Here is an 18866-nt window from a genome sequence, read left to right as displayed (position 1 = left end):
TATACTTTTATTATTTACTTATAAGACTCTAATAAACATTTTGAGACCAGTTAGAACTTTTAGCAATGTGAATTGCACATTTGGCACCATATTGTTCACAAGGTACTTTTTATGGCCTATATAACTAATGTATAGTGCAAATTTTTGTAGTTAAGTTCTTTTAACGATAACAGACAAACCTCTCGTTGGTTAACTGTTATACTTTTATTATTTACTTATTAGACTCTATTAAACATTTTGAGACCAGTTAGAACGTTTTGCAATGTGAATTGCACATTTGGCACCATATTGTTCACAAGGTACTTTTTAGGACCTATGTAACTAATGTATAGTGCAAATTTTTTAGTTAAGTTCTTTTAACGATAACAGACAAACCTTTCATTGGTTAACTGTTATACTTTTATTATTTACTTATTAGACTCTAATACACATTTTGAGACCAGTTAGAACGTTTTGCAATGTAAATTGCACTTTTGGCACCATATTGTTCACAAGGTACTTTTTAGGACCTATGTAACTAATGTATAGTGCACATATTTTAGTTAAGTTCTTTTAACGATAACAGACAAACCTTTCATTGGTTAACTGCTATAGTTTTATTATTTACTTATTAGACTCTAATAAACATTTTGAGACCAGTTAGAATGTTTTGCAATGTGAATTGCACATTTGGCACCATATTGTTCACAAGGTACTTTTTAGGACCTATATAACTAATGTATAGTGCAAATTTTTTAGTTAAGTTCTTTTAACGATAACAGACAAACCTCTCATTGGTTAACTGTTATACTTTTATTATTTACTTATTAGACTCTAATAAACATTTTGAGACCAGTTAGAACTTTTAGCAATGTGAATTGCACATTTGGCACCATATTGTTCACAAGGTACTTTTTAGGGCCTATATAACTAATGTATAGTGCAAATTTTTTAGTTAAGTTCTTTTAACGATAACAGACAAACCTCTCATTGGTTAACTGCTATACTTTTATTATTTACTTATTAGACTCTAATAAACATTTTGAGACCAGTTAGAGCTTTTAGTATGTGAATTGCACATTTGGCACCATATTGTTCACAATGTACTTTTTAGGACCTATATAACTAGTTTATAGTGCAAATTTTTTAGTTAAGTTCTTTTAACGATAACAGACAAACCTCTCCTTGGTTAACTGTTATACTTTTATTATTTACTTATTAGACTCTAATAAATATTTTTAGACCAGTTAGAACGTTTTGCAATGTGAATTGCACATTTGGCACCATATTGTTCACAAGGTACTTTTTAGGACCTATGTAACTAATGTATAGTGCAAATTTTTTAGTTAAGTTCTTTTAACGATAACAGACAAACCTCTTCTTGGTTAATTGTTATACTTTTATTATTTACTTATTAGACTCTAATAAACATTTTGAGACCAGTTAGAACTTTTAGCAATGTGAATTGCACATTTGGCACCATATTGTTCACAAGGTACTTTTTAGGGCCTATATAACTAATGTATAGTGCAAATTTTTTAGTTAAGTTCTTTTAACGATAACAGACAAACCTCTCATTGGTTAACTGCTATACTTTTATTATTTACTTATTAGACTCTAATAAACATTTTGAGACCAGTTAGAGCTTTTAGCAATGTGAATTGCACATTTGGCACCATATTGTTCATAATGTACTTTTTAGGACCTATATAACTAATGTATAGTGCAAATTTTTTGGTTAAGTTCTTTTAACGATAACAGACAAACCTCTCATTGGTTAACTGTTATACTTTTATTATTTACTTATTAGACTCTAATAAACATTTTGAGACCAGTTAGAACGTTATGCAATGTGAATTGCACATTTGGCACCATATTGTTCACAAGGTACTTTTTAGGACCTATGTAACTAATGTATAGTGCAAATTTTTTAGTTAAGTTCTTTTAACGATAACAGACAAACCTCTTCTTGGTTAATTGTTATACTTTTATTATTTACTTATTAGACTCTAATAAACATTTTGAGACCAGTTAGAACTTTTAGCAATGTGAATTGCACATTTGGCACCATATTGTTCACAAGGTACTTTTTAGGGCCATGTAACTAATGTATAGTGCAAATTTTTTAGTTAAGTTCTTTTTACGATAACAGACAAACCTCTCATTGGTTAACTGTTATACTTTTATTATTTACTTATTAGACTCTATTAAACATTTTGAGACCAGTTAGAACGTTTTGCAATGTGAATTGCACATTTGGCACCATATTGTTCACAAGGTACTTTTTAGGATCTATGTAACTAATGTATAGTGCAAATTTTTTAGTTAAGTTCTTTTAACGATAACAGACAAACCTTTCATTGGTTAACTGTTATACTTTTATTATTTACTTATTAGACTCTAATAAACATTTTGAGACCAGTTAGAACGTTTTGCAATGTGAATTGCACATTTGGCACCATATTGTTCACAAGGTACTTTTTAGGGCCTATGTAACTAATGTATAGTGCAAATTTTTTAGTTAAGTTCTTTTAACGATAACAGACAAACCTCTCCTTGGTTAACTGTTATACTTTTATTATTTACTTATTAGACTCTAATAAACATTTTGAGACCAGTTAGAACTTTTAGCAATGTGAATTGCACATTTGGCACCATATTGTTCACAAGGTACTTTTTAGGGCCTATATAACTAATGTATAGTGCAAATTTTTTAGTTAAGTTCTTTTAACGATAACAGACAAACCTCTCATTGGTTAACTGCTATACTTTTATTATTTACTTATTAGACTCTAATAAACATTTTGAGACCAGTTAGAGCTTTTAGCAATGTGAATTGCACAATTGGCACCATATTGTTCACAATGTACTTTTTAGAACCTATATAACTAATGTATAGTGCAAATTTTTTAGTTAAGTTCTTTTAACGATAACAGACAAACCTCTCATTGGTTAACTGTTATACTTTTATTATTTACTTATTAGACTCTAATAAACATTTTGAGACCAGTTAGAACGTTTTGCAATGTGAATTGCACATTTGGCACCATATTGTTCACAAGGTACTTTTTAGGACCTATGTAACTAATGTATAGTGCAAATTTTTTAGTTAAGTTCTTTTAACGATAACAGACAAACCTCTTCTTGGATAATTGTTATACTTTTATTATTTACTTATTAGACTCTAATAAACATTTTGAGACCAGTTAGAACTTTTAGCAATGTGAATTGCACATTTGGCACCATATTGTTCACAAGGTACTTTTTAGGGCCTATATAACTAATGTATAGTGCAAATTTTTTAGTTAAGTTCTTTTAACGATAACAGACAAACCTCTCATTGGTTAACTGTTATACTTTTATTATTCACTTATTAGACTCTAATAAACATTTTGAGACGATTTAGAACTTTTAGCAATGTGAATTGCACATTTGGCACCATATTGTTCACAATGTACTTTTTAGGACCTATGTAACTAATGTATAGTGCAAATTTTTTAGTTAAGTTGTTTTTATGATAACAGACAAACCTTTCATTGGTTAACTGTTATACTTTTATTATTTACTTATTAGACTCTAATAAACATTTTGAGACCAGTTAGAACGTTTTGCAATGTGAATTGCACATTTGGCACCATATTGTTCACAAGGTACTTTTTAGGACCTATGTAACTAATGTATAGTGCAAATTTTTTAGTTAAGTTCTTTTAACGATAACAGACAAACCTCTCATTGGTTAACTGTTATACTTTTATTATTTACTTATTAGACGCTAATAAACATTTTGAGACCAGTTAGAACGTTTTGCAATGTGAATTGCACATTTGGCACCATATTGTTCACAAGGTACTTTTTAGGACCTATGTAACTAATGTATAGTGCAAATTTTTTAGTTAAGTTCTTTTAACGATAACAGACAAACCTTTCATTGGTTCACTTTTATACTTTTATTATTTACTTATGAGACTCTAATAAACAATTTGAGACCATTTAGAACTTTTAGCAATGTGAATTGCACATTTGGCACCATATTGTTCACAAGGTACTTTTTAGGGCCTATATAACTAATGTATAGTGCACATTTTTTAGTTAAGTTCTTTTAACGATAACAGACAAACCTTTCATTGGTTAACTGTTATACTTTTATTATTTACTTATTAGACTCTAATAAACGTTTTGAGACCAGTTAGAACGTTTTGCAATGTGAATTGCACTTTTGGCACCATATTGTTCACAAGGTACTTTTTAGGACCTATGTAACTAATGTATAGTGCAAATTTTTTAGTTAAGTTCGTTTAACGATAACAGACAAACCTCTCATTGGTTAACTGCTATACTTTTATTATTTACTTATTAGACTCTAATAAACATTTTGAGACCAGTTAGAGCTTTTAGCAATGTGAATTGCACATTTGGCACCATATTGTTCACAATGTACTTTTTAGGACCTATATAACTAATGTATAGTGCAAGTTTTTAAGTTAAGTTCTTTTAACGATAACAGACAAACCTCTCGTTGGTTAACTGTTATACTTTTATTATTTACTTATTAGACTCTAATAAACATTTTGAGACCAGTTAGAACGTTTTGCAATGTGAATTGCACATTTAGCACCATATTGTTCACAAGGTACTTTTTAGGACCTATGTAACTAATGTATAGTGCAAATTTTTTAGTTAAGTTCTTTTAACGATAACAGACAAACCTCTTCTTGGTTAATTGTTATACTTTTATTATTTACTTATTAGACTCTAATAAACATTTTGAGACCAGTTAGAACTTTTAGCAATGTGAATTGCACATTTGGCACCATATTGTTCACAAGGTACTTTTTAGGGCCTATATAACTAATGCATAGTGCAAATTTTTTAGTTAAGTTCTTTTAACGATAACAGACAAACCTCTCGTTGGTTAACTGTTATACTTTTATTATTTACTTATTAGACTCTATTAAACATTTTGAGACCAGTTAGAACGTTTTGCAATGTGAATTGCACATTTGGCACCATATTGTTCACAAGGTAGTTTTTAGGACCTATGTAACTAATGTATAGTGCAAATTTTTTAGTTAAGTTCTTTTAACGATAACAGACAAACCTTTCATTGGTTAACTGTTATACTTTTATTATTTACTTATAAGACTCTAATAAACATTTTGAGACCAGTTAGAACTTTTAGCAATGTGAATTGCACATTTGGCACCATATTGTTCACAAGGTACTTTTTAGAGCCTATATAACTAATGTATAGTGCAAATTTTTGTAGTTAAGTTCTTTTAACGATAACAGACAAACCTCTCGTTGGTTAACTGTTATACTTTTATTATTTACTTATTAGACTCTATTAAACATTTTGAGACCAGTTAGAACGTTTTGCAATGTGAATTGCACATTTGGCACCATATTGTTCACAAGGTACTTTTTAGGACCTATGTAACTAATGTATAGTGCAAATTTTTTAGTTAAGTTCTTTTAACGATAACAGACAAACCTTTCATTGGTTAACTGCTATAGTTTTATTATTTACTTATTAGACTCTACTAAACATTTTGAGACCAGTTAGAATGTTTTGCAATGTGAATTGCACATTTGGCACCATATTGTTCACAAGGTACTTTTTAGGGCCTATATAACTAATGTATAGTGCAAATTTTTTAGTTAAGTTCTTTTAACGATAACAGACAAACCTTTCATTGGTTAACTGCTATAGTTTTATTATTTACTTATTAGACTCTACTAAACATTTTGAGACCAGTTAGAATGTTTTGCAATGTGAATTGCACATTTGGCACCATATTGTTCACAAGGTACTTTTTAGGACCTATATAACTAATGTATAGTGCAAATTTTTTAGTTAAGTTCTTTTAACGATAACAGACAAACCTCTCATTGGTTAACTGTTATACTTTTATTATTTACTTATTAGACTCTAATAAACATTTTGAGACCAGTTAGAACTTTTAGCAATGTGAATTGCACATTTGGCACCATATTGTTCACAAGGTACTTTTTAGGGCCTATATAACTAATGTATAGTGCAAATTTTTTAGTTAAGTTCTTTTAACGATAACAGACAAACCTCTCATTGGTTAACTGCTATACTTTTATTATTTACTTATTAGACTCTAATAAAAATTTTGAGACCAGTTAGAGCTTTTAGCAATGTGAATTGCACATTTGGCACCATATTGTTCACAATGTACTTTTTAGCACCTATATAACTAGTGTATAGTGCAAATTTTTTAGTTAAGTTCTTTTAACGATAACAGACAAACCTCTCATTGGTTAACTGTTATACTTTTATTATTTACTTATTAGACTCTATTAAACATTTTGAGACCAGTTAGAACGTTTTGCAATGTGAATTGCACATTTGGCACCATATTGTTCACAAGGTACTTTTTAGGACCTATGTAACTAATGTATAGTGCAAATTTTTTAGTTAAGTTCTTTTAACGATAACAGACAAACCTTTCATTGGTGAACTGTTATACTTTTATTATTTACTTATGAGACTCTAGTAAACATTTTGAGACCAGTTAGAACTTTTAGCAATGTGAATTGCACATTTGGCACCATATTGTTCACAAGGTACTTTTTAGGGCCTATATAACTAATGTATAGTGCAAATGTTTTAGTTAAGTTCTTTTAACGATAACAGACAAACCTCTCATTGGTTAACTGCTATACTTTTATTATTTACTTATTAGACTCTAATAAACATTTTGAGACCAGTTAAAGCTTTTAGCAATGTGAATTGCACATTTGGCACCATATTGTTCACAATGTACTTTTTAGGACCTATATAACTAATGTATAGTGCAACTTTTTTGGTTAAGTTCTTTTAACGATAATAGACAAACCTCTCCTTGGTTAACTGTTATACTTTTATTATTTACTTATTAGACTCTAATAAACATTTTGAGACCAGTTAGAACTTTTAGCAATGTGAATTGCACATTTGGCACCATATTGTTCACAAGGTACTTTTTAGGGCCTATATAACTAATGTATAGTGCAAATTTTTTAGTTAAGTTCTTTTAACGATAACAGACAAACCTCTCATTGGTTAACTGCTATACTTTTATTATTTACTTATTAGACTCTAATAAACATTTTGAGACCAGTTAGAGCTTTTAGCAATGTGAATTGCACAATTGGCACCATATTGTTCACAATGTACTTTTTAGGACCTATATAACTAATGTATAGTGCAAATTTTTTAGTTAAGTTCTTTTAACGATAACAGACAAACCTCTCGTTGGTTAACTGTTATACTTTTATTATTTACTTATTAGACTCTAATAAACATTTTGAGACCAGTTAGAACGTTTTGCAATGTGAATTGCACATTTGGCACCATATTGTTCACAAGGTACTTTTTAGGACCTATGTAACTAATGTATAGTGCAAATTTTTTAGTTAAGTTCTTTTAACGATAACAGACAAACCTCTTCTTGGTTAATTGTTATACTTTTATTATTTACTTATTAGACTCTAATAAACATTTTGAGACCAGTTAGAACTTTTAGCAATGTGAATTGCACATTTGGCACCATATTGTTCACAAGGTACTTTTTAGGGCCTATATAACTAATGTATAGTGCAAATTTTTTAGTTAAGTTCTTTTAACGATAACAGACAAACCTCTCATTGGTTAACTGTTATACTTTTATTATTTACTTATTAGACTCTATTAAACATTTTGAGACCAGTTAGAACGTTTTGCAATGTGAATTGCACATTTGGCACCATATTGTTCACAAGGTACTTTTTAGGACCTATGTAACTAATGTATAGTGCAAATTTTTTAGTTAAGTTCTTTTAACGATAACAGACAAACCTTTCATTGGTTAACTGTTATACTTTTATTATTTACTTATTAGACTCTAATAAACATTTTGAGACCAGTTAGAACGTTTTGCAATGTGAATTGCACTTTTGGCACCATATTGTTCACAAGGTACTTTTTAGGGCCTATGTAACTAATGTATAGTGCAAATTTTTTAGTTAAGTTCTTTTAACGATAACAGACAAACCTCTCCTTGGTTAACTATTATACTTTTATTATTTACTTATTAGACTCTAATGAACATTTTGAGACCAGTTAGAACTTTTAGCAATGTGAATTGCACATTTGGCACCATATTGTTCACAAGGTACTTTTTAGGACCTATATAACTAATGTATAGTGCAAATTTTTTAGTTAAGTTCGTTTAACGATAACAGACAAACCTCTCATTGGTTAACTGCTATACTTTTATTATTTACTTATTAGACTCTAATAAACATTTTGAGACCAGTTAGAGCTTTTAGCAATGTGAATTGCACATTTGGCACCATATTGTTCACAATGTACTTTTTAGGACCTATATAACTAATGTATAGTGCAAATTTTTAAGTTAAGTTCTTTTAACGATAACAGACAAACCTCTCGTTGGTTAACTGTTATACTTTTATTATTTACTTATTAGACTCTAATAAACATTTTGAGACCAGTTAGAACGTTTTGCAATGTGAATTGCACATTTGGCACCATATTGTTCACAAGGTACTTTTTAGGACCTATGTAACTAATGTATAGTGCAAATTTTTTAGTTAAGTTCTTTTAACGATAACAGACAAACCTCTTCTTGGTTAATTGTTATACTTTTATTATTTACTTATTAGACTCTAATAAACATTTTGAGACCAGTTAGAACGTTTAGCAATGTGAATTGCACATTTGGCACCATATTGTTCACAAGGTACTTTTTAGGGCCTATATAACTAATGCATAGTGCAAATTTTTTAGTTAAGTTCTTTTAACGATAACAGACAAACCTCTTGTTGGTTAACTGTTATACTTTTATTATTTACTTATTAGACTCTATTAAACATTTTGAGACCAGTTAGAACGTTTTGCAATGTGAATTGCACATTTGGCACCATATTGTTCACAAGGTAGTTTTTAGGACCTATGTAACTAATGTATAGTGCAAATTTTTTAGTTAAGTTCTTTTAACGATAACAGACAAACCTTTCATTGGTTAACTGTTATACTTTTATTATTTACTTATAAGACTCTAATAAACATTTTGAGACCAGTTAGAACTTTTAGCAATGTGAATTGCACATTTGGCACCATATTGTTCACAAGGTACTTTTTAGGGCCTATATAACTAATGTATAGTGCAAATTTTTGTAGTTAAGTTCTTTTAACGATAACAGACAAACCTCTCGTTGGTTAACTGTTATACTTTTATTATTTACTTATTAGACTCTATTAAACATTTTGAGACCAGTTAGAACGTTTTGCAATGTGAATTGCACATTTGGCACCATATTGTTCACAAGGTACTTTTTAGGACCTATGTAACTAATGTATAGTGCAAATTTTTTAGTTAAGTTCTTTTAACGATAACAGACAAACCTCTCCTTGGTTAACTATTATACTTTTATTATTTACTTATTAGACTCTAATAAACATTTTGAGACCAGTTAGAACTTTTAGCAATGTGAATTGCACATTTGGCACCATATTGTTCACAAGGTACTTTTTAGGGCCTATATAACTAATGTATAGTGCAAATTTTTTAGTTAAGTTCGTTTAACGATAACAGACAAACCTCTCATTGGTTAACTGCTATACTTTTATTATTTACTTATTAGACTCTAATAAACATTTTGAGACCAGTTAGAGCTTTTAGCAATGTGAATTGCACATTTGGCACCATATTGTTCACAATGTACTTTTTAGGACCTATATAACTAATGTATAGTGCAAGTTTTTAAGTTAAGTTCTTTTAACGATAACAGACAAACCTCTCGTTGGTTAACTGTTATACTTTTATTATTTACTTATTAGACTCTAATAAACATTTTGAGACCAGTTAGAACGTTTTGCAATGTGAATTGCACATTTGGCACCATATTGTTCACAAGGTACTTTTTAGGACCTATGTAACTAATGTATAGTGCAAATTTTTTAGTTAAGTTCTTTTAACGATAACAGACAAACCTCTTCTTGGTTAATTGTTATACTTTTATTATTTACTTATTAGACTCTAATAAACATTTTGAGACCAGTTAGAACGTTTAGCAATGTGAATTGCACATTTGGCACCATATTGTTCACAAGGTACTTTTTAGGGCCTATATAACTAATGCATAGTGCAAATTTTTTAGTTAAGTTCTTTTAACGATAACAGACAAACCTCTTGTTGGTTAACTGTTATACTTTTATTATTTACTTATTAGACTCTATTAAACATTTTGAGACCAGTTAGAACGTTTTGCAATGTGAATTGCACATTTGGCACCATATTGTTCACAAGGTACTTTTTAGGACCTATGTAACTAATGTATAGTGCAAATTTTTTAGTTAAGTTCTTTTAACGATAACAGACAAACCTCTCATTGGTTAACTGTTATACTTTTATTATTTACTTATAAGACTCTAATAAACATTTTGAGACCAGTTAGAACTTTTAGCAATGTGAATTGCACATTTGGCACCATATTGTTCACAAGGTACTTTTTAGGGCCTATATAACTAATGTATAGTGCAAATTTTTGTAGTTAAGTTCTTTTAACGATAACAGACAAACCTCTCGTTGGTTAACTGTTATACTTTTATTATTTACTTATTAGACTCTATTAAACATTTTGAGACCAGTTAGAACGTTTTGCAATGTGAATTGCACATTTGGCACCATATTGTTCACAAGGTACTTTTTAGGACCTATGTAACTAATGTATAGTGCAAATTTTTTAGTTAAGTTCTTTTAACGATAACAGACAAACCTTTCATTGGTTAACTGCTATAGTTTTATTATTTACTTTATAGACTCTACTAAACATTTTGAGACCAGTTAGAATGTTTTGCAATGTGAATTGCACATTTGGCACCATATTGTTCACAAGGTACTTTTTAGGACCTATATAACTAATGTATAGTGCAAATTTTTTAGTTAAGTTATTTTAACGATAACAGACAAACCTCTCATTGGTTAACTGTTATACTTTTATTATTTACTTATTAGACTCTAATAAACATTTTGAGACCAGTTAGAACTTTTAGCAATGTGAATTGCACATTTGGCACCATATTGTTCACAAGGTACTTTTTAGGGCCTATATAACTAATGTATAGTGCAAATTTTTTAGTTAAGTTCTTTTAACGATAACAGACAAACCTCTCATTGGTTAACTGCTATACTTTTATTATTTACTTATTAGACTCTAATAAACATTTTGAGACCAGTTAGAGCTTTTAGCAATGTGAATTGCACATTTGGCACCATATTGTTCACAATGTACTTTTTAGCACCTATATAACTAGTGTATAGTGCAAATTTTTTAGTTAAGTTCTTTTAACGATAACAGACAAACCTCTCGTTGGTTAACTGTTATACTTTTATTATTTACTTATTAGACTCTAATAAACATTTTGAGACCAGTTAGAACTTTTAGCAATGTGAATTGCACATTTGGCACCATATTGTTCACAAGGTACTTTTTAGGGCCTATATAACTAATGTATAGTGCAAATTTTTTAGTTAAGTTCTTTTAACGATAACAGACAAACCTCTCATTGGTTAACTGTTATACTTTTATTATTTACTTATTAGACTCTAATAAACATTTTGAGACCAGTTAGAACGTTTTGCAATGTGAATTGCACATTTGGCACCATATTGTTCACAAGGTACTTTTTAGGACCTATGTAACTAATGTATAGTGCAAATTTTTTAGTTAAGTTCTTTTAACGATAACAGACAAACCTCTCATTGGTGAACTGTTATACTTTTATTATTTACTTATGAGACTCTAGTAAACATTTTGAGACCAGTTAGAACTTTTAGCAATGTGAATTGCACATTTGGCACCATATTGTTCACAAGGTACTTTTTAGGGCCTATATAACTAATGTATAGTGCAAATTTTTTAGTTAAGTTCTTTTAACGATAACAGACAAACCTCTCATTGGTTAACTGCTATACTTTTATTATTTACTTATTAGACTCTAATAAACATTTTGAGACCAGTTAAAGCTTTTAGCAATGTGAATTGCACATTTGGCACCATATTGTTCACAATGTACTTTTTAGGACCTATATAACTAATGTATAGTGCAAATTTTTTGGTTAAGTTCTTTTAACGATAACAGACAAACCTCTCATTGGTTAACTGTTATAATTTTATTATTTACTTATTAGACTCTAATAAACATTTTGAGACCAGTTAGAACGTTTTGCAATGTGAATTGCACATTTGGCACCATATTGTTCACAAGGTACTTTTTAGGGCCTATGTAACTAATGTATAGTGCAAATTTTTTAGTTAAGTTCTTTTAACGATAACAGACAAACCTCTCCTTGGTTAACTGTTATACTTTTATTATTTACTTATTAGACTCTAATAAACATTTTGAGACCAGTTAGAACTTTTAGCAATGTGAATTGCACATTTGGCACCATATTGTTCACAAGGTACTTTTTAGGGCCTATATAACTAATGTATAGTGCAAATTTTTTAGTTAAGTTCTTTTAACGATAACAGACAAACCTCTCATTGGTTAACTGCTATACTTTTATTATTTACTTATTAGACTCTAATAAACATTTTGAGACCAGTTAGAGCTTTTAGCAATGTGAATTGCACAATTGGCACCATATTGTTCACAATGTACTTTTTAGGACCTATATAACTAATGTATGGTGCAAATTTTTTAGTTAAGTTCTTTTAACGATAACAGACAAACCTCTCGTTGGTTAACTGTTATACTTTTATTATTTACTTATTTGACTCTAATAAACATTTTGAGACCAGTTAGAACGTTTTGCAATGTGAATTGCACATTTGGCACCATATTGTTCACAAGGTACTTTTTAGGACCTATGTAACTAATGTATAGTGCAAATTTTTTAGTTAAGTTCTTTTAACGATAACAGACAAACCTCTTCTTGGTTAACTGTTATACTTTTATTATTTACTTATTAGACTCTATTAAACATTTTGAGACCAGTTAGAACGTTTTGCAATGTGAATTGCACATTTGGCACCATATTGTTCACAAGGTACTTTTTAGGACCTATGTAACTAATGTATAGTGCAAATTTTTTAGTTAAGTTCTTTTAACGATAACAGACAAACCTCTCATTGGTTAACTGTTATACTTTTATTATTTACTTATTAGACTCTAATAAACATTTTGAGACCAGTTAGAACGTTTTGCAATGTGAATTGCACATTTGGCACCATATTGTTCACAAGGTACTTTTTAGGGCCTATGTAACTAATGTATAGTGCAAATTTTTTAGTTAAGTTCTTTTAACGATAATAGACAAACCTCTCCTTGGTTAACTGTTATACTTTTATTATTTACTTATTAGACTCTAATAAACATTTTGAGACCAGTTAGAACTTTTAGCAATGTGAATTGCACATTTGGCACCATATTGTTCACAAGGTACTTTTTAGGGCCTATATAACTAATGTATAGTGCAAATTTTTTAGTTAAGTTCTTTTAACGATAACAGACAAACCTCTCATTGGTTAACTGCTATACTTTTATTATTTACTTATTAGACTCTAATAAACATTTTGAGACCAGTTAGAGCTTTTAGCAATGTGAATTGCACAATTGGCACCATATTGTTCACAATGTACTTTTTAGGACCTATATAACTAATGTATAGTGCAAATTTTTTAGTTAAGTTCTTTTAACGATAACAGACAAACCTCTCGTTGGTTAACTGTTATACTTTTATTATTTACTTATTAGACTCTAATAAACATTTTGAGACCAGTTAGAACGTTTTGCAATGTGAATTGCACATTTGGCACCATATTGTTCACAAGGTACTTTTTAGGACCTATGTAACTAATGTATAGTGCAAATTTTTTAGTTAAGTTCTTTTAACGATAACAGACAAACCTCTTCTTGGTTAATTGTTATACTTTTATTATTTACTTATTAGACTCTAATAAACATTTTGAGACCAGTTAGAACTTTTAGCAATGTGAATTGCACATTTGGCACCATATTGTTCACAAGGTACTTTTTAGGGCCTATATAACTAATGTATAGTGCAAATTTTTTAGTTAAGTTCTTTTAACGATAACAGACAAACCTCTCATTGGTTAACTGTTATACTTTTATTATTTACTTATTAGACTCTATTAAACATTTTGAGACCAGTTAGAACGTTTTGCAATGTGAATTGCACATTTGGCACCATATTGTTCACAATGTACTTTTTAGCACCTATATAACTAGTGTATAGTGCAAATTTTTTAGTTAAGTTCTTTTAACGATAACAGACAAACCTCTCGTTGGTTAACTGTTATACTTTTATTATTTACTTATTAGACTCTAATAAACATTTTGAGACCAGTTAGAGCTTTTAGCAATGTGAATTGCACATTTGGCACCATATTGTTCACAATGTACTTTTTAGGACCTATATAACTAATGTATAGTGCAAGTTTTTAAGTTAAGTTCTTTTAACGATAACAGACAAACCTCTCGTTGGTTAACTGTTATACTTTTATTATTTACTTATTAGACTCTAATAAACATTTTGAGACCAGTTAGAACGTTTTGCAATGTGAATTGCACATTTGGCACCATATTGTTCACAAGGTACTTTTTAGGACCTATGTAACTAATGTATAGTGCAAATTTTTTAGTTAAGTTCTTTTAACGATAACAGACAAACCTCTTCTTGGTTAATTGTTATACTTTTATTATTTACTTATTAGACTCTAATAAACATTTTGAGACCAGTTAGAACGTTTAGCAATGTGAATTGCACATTTGGCACCATATTGTTCACAAGGTACTTTTTAGGGCCTATATAACTAATGCATAGTGCAAATTTTTTAGTTAAGTTCTTTTAACGATAACAGACAAACCTCTTGTTGGTTAACTGTTATACTTTTATTATTTACTTATTAGACTCTATTAAACATTTTGAGACCAGTTAGAACGTTTTGCAATGTGAATTGCACATTTGGCACCATATTGTTCACAAGGTACTTTTTAGCACCTATGTAACTAATGTATAGTGCAAATTTTTTAGTTAAGTTCTTTTAACGATAACAGACAAACCTTTCATTGGTGAACTGTTATACTTTTATTATTTACTTATGAGACTCTAGTAAACATTTTGAGACCAGTTAGAACTTTTAGCAATGTGAATTGCACATTTGGCACCATATTGTTCACAAGGTACTTTTTAGGGCCTATATAACTAATGTATAGTGCAAATGTTTTAGTTAAGTTCTTTTAACGATAACAGACAAACCTCTCATTGGTTAACTGCTATACTTTTATTATTTACTTATTAGACTCTAATAAACATTTTGAGACCAGTTAAAGCTTTTAGCAATGTGAATTGCACATTTGGCACCATATTGTTCACAATGTACTTTTTAGGACCTATATAACTAATGTATAGTGCAAATTTTTTGGTTAAGTTCTTTTAACGATAACAGACAAACCTCTCTTTGGTTAACTGTTATACTTTTATTATTTACTTATTAGACTCTAATAAACATTTTGAGACCAGTTAGAACGTTTTGCAATGTGAATTGCACATTTGGCACCATATTGTTCACAAGGTACTTTTTAGGACCTATGTAACTAATGTATAGTGCAAATTTTTAGTTAAGTTCTTTTAACGATAACAGACAAACCTCTTCTTGGTTAATTGTTATACTTTTATTATTTACTTATTAGACTCTAATAAACATTTTGAGACCAGTTAGAACTTTTAGCAATGTGAATTGCACATTTGGCACCATATTGTTCACAAGGTACTTTTTAGGGCCTATATAACTAATGTATAGTGCAAATTTTTTAGTTAAGTTCTTTTAACGATAACAGACAAACCTCTCATTGGTTAACTGTTATACTTTTATTATTTACTTATTAGACTCTATTAAACATTTTGAGACCAGTTAGAACGTTTTGCAATGTGAATTGCACATTTGGCACCATATTGTTCACAAGGTACTTTTTAGGACCTATGTAACTAATGTATAGTGCAAATTTTTTAGTTAAGTTCTTTTAACGATAACAGACAAACCTTTCATTGGTTAACTGTTATACTTTTATTATTTACTTATTAGACTCTAATAAACATTTTGAGACCAGTTAGAACGTTTTGCAATGTGAATTGCACATTTGGCACCATATTGTTCACAAGGTACTTTTTAGGGCCTATGTAACTAATGTATAGTGCAAATTTTTTAGTTAAGTTCTTTTAACGATAATAGACAAACCTCTCCTTGGTTAACTGTTATACTTTTATTATTTACTTATTAGACTCTAATAAACATTTTGAGACCAGTTAGAACTTTTAGCAATGTGAATTGCACATTTGGCACCATATTGTTCACAAGGTACTTTTTAGGGCCTATATAACTAATGTATAGTGCAAATTTTTTAGTTAAGTTCTTTTAACGATAACAGACAAACCTCTCATTGGTTAACTGCTATACTTTTATTATTTACTTATTAGACTCTAATAAACATTTTGAGACCAGTTAGAGCTTTTAGCAATGTGAATTGCACAATTGGCACCATATTGTTCACAATGTACTTTTTAGGACCTATATAACTAATGTGTAGTGCAAATTTTTTAGTTAAGTTCTTTTAACGATAACAGACAAACCTCTCGTTGGTTAACTGTTATACTTTTATTATTTACTTATTAGACTCTAATAAACATTTTGAGACCAGTTAGAACGTTTTGCAATGTGAATTGCACATTTGGCACCATATTGTTCACAAGGTACTTTTTAGGACCTATGTAACTAATGTATAGTGCAAATTTTTTAGTTAAGTTCTTTTAACGATAACAGACAAACCTCTTCTTGGTTAATTGTTATACTTTTATTATTTACTTATTAGACTCTAATAAACATTTTGAGACCAGTTAGAACTTTTAGCAATGTGAATTGCACATTTGGCACCATATTGTTCACAAGGTACTTTTTAGGGCCTATATAACTAATGTATAGTGCAAATTTTTTAGTTAAGTTCTTTTAACGATAACAGACAAACCTCTCATTGGTTAACTGTTATACTTTTATTATTTACTTATTAGACTCTATTAAACATTTTGAGACCAGTTAGAACGTTTTGCAATGTGAATTGCACATTTGGCACCATATTGTTCACAAGGTACTTTTTAGGACCTATGTAACTAATGTATAGTGCAAATTTTTTAGTTAAGTTCTTTTAACGATAACAGACAAACCTTTCATTGGTTAACTGTTATACTTTTATTATTTACTTATTAGACTCTAATAAACATTTTGAGACCAGTTAGAACGTTTTGCAATGTGAATTGCACTTTTGGCACCATATTGTTCACAAGGTACTTTTTAGGGCCTATGTAACTAATGTATAGTGCAAATTTTTTAGTTAAGTTCTTTTAACGATAACAGACAAACCTCTCCTTGGTTAACTATTATACTTTTATTATTTACTTATTAGACTCTAATAAACATTTTGAGACCAGTTAGAACTTTTAGCAATGTGAATTGCACATTTGGCACCATATTGTTCACAAGGTACTTTTTAGGGCCTATATAACTAATGTATAGTGCAAATTTTTTAGTTAAGTTCGTTTAACGATAACAGACAAACCTCTCATTGGTTAACTGCTATACTTTTATTATTTACTTATTAGACTCTAATAAACATTTTGAGACCAGTTAGAGCTTTTAGCAATGTGAATTGCACATTTGGCACCATATTGTTCACAATGTACTTTTTAGGACCTATATAACTAATGTATAGTGCAAGTTTTTAAGTTAAGTTCTTTTAACGATAACAGACAAACCTCTCGTTGGTTAACTGTTATACTTTTATTATTTACTTATTAGACTCTAATAAACATTTTGAGACCAGTTAGAACGTTTTGCAATGTGAATTGCACATTTGGCACCATATTGTTCACAAGGTACTTTTTAGGACCTATGTAACTAATGTATAGTGCAAATGTTTTAGTTAAGTTCTTTTAACGATAACAGACAAACCTCTTCTTGGTTAATTGTTATACTTTTATTATTTACTTATTAGACTCTAATAAACATTTTGAGACCAGTTAGAACGTTTAGCAATGTGAATTGCACATTTGGCACCATATTGTTCACAAGGTACTTTTTAGGGCCTATATAACTAATGCATAGTGCAAATTTTTTAGTTAAGTTCTTTTAACGATAACAGACAAACCTCTTGTTGGTTAACTGTTATACTTTTATTATTTACTTATTAGACTCTATTAAACATTTTGAGACCAGTTAGAACGTTTTGCAATGTGAATTGCACATTTGGCACCATATTGTTCACAAGGTACTTTTTAGGACCTATGTAACTAATGTATAGTGCAAATTTTTTAGTTAAGTTCTTTTAACGATAACAGACAAACCTCTCATTGGTTAACTGTTATACTTTTATTATTTACTTATAAGACTCTAATAAACATTTTGAGACCAGTTAGAACTTTTAGCAATGTGAATTGCACATTTGGCACCATATTGTTCACAAGGTACTTTTTAGGGCCTATATAACTAATGTATAGTGCAAATTTTTGTAGTTAAGTTCTTTTAACGATAACAGACAAACCTCTCGTTGGTTAACTGTTATACTTTTATTATTTACTTATTAGACTCTATTAAACATTTTGAGACCAGTTAGAACGTTTTGCAATGTGAATTGCACATTTGGCACCATATTGTTCACAAGGTACTTTTTAGGACCTATATAACTAATGTATAGTGCAAATTTTTTAGTTAAGTTCGTTTAACGATAACAGACAAACCTCTCATTGGTTAACTGCTATACTTTTATTATTTACTTATTAGACTCTAATAAACATTTTGAGACC

Source organism: Clavelina lepadiformis, chromosome 7 (genome assembly GCF_947623445.1).
Source record: "Clavelina lepadiformis chromosome 7, kaClaLepa1.1, whole genome shotgun sequence".
Classification (NCBI taxonomy): domain Eukaryota; kingdom Metazoa; phylum Chordata; class Ascidiacea; order Aplousobranchia; family Clavelinidae; genus Clavelina; species Clavelina lepadiformis.
Note: the sequence above shows the minus strand (reverse complement) of the source record.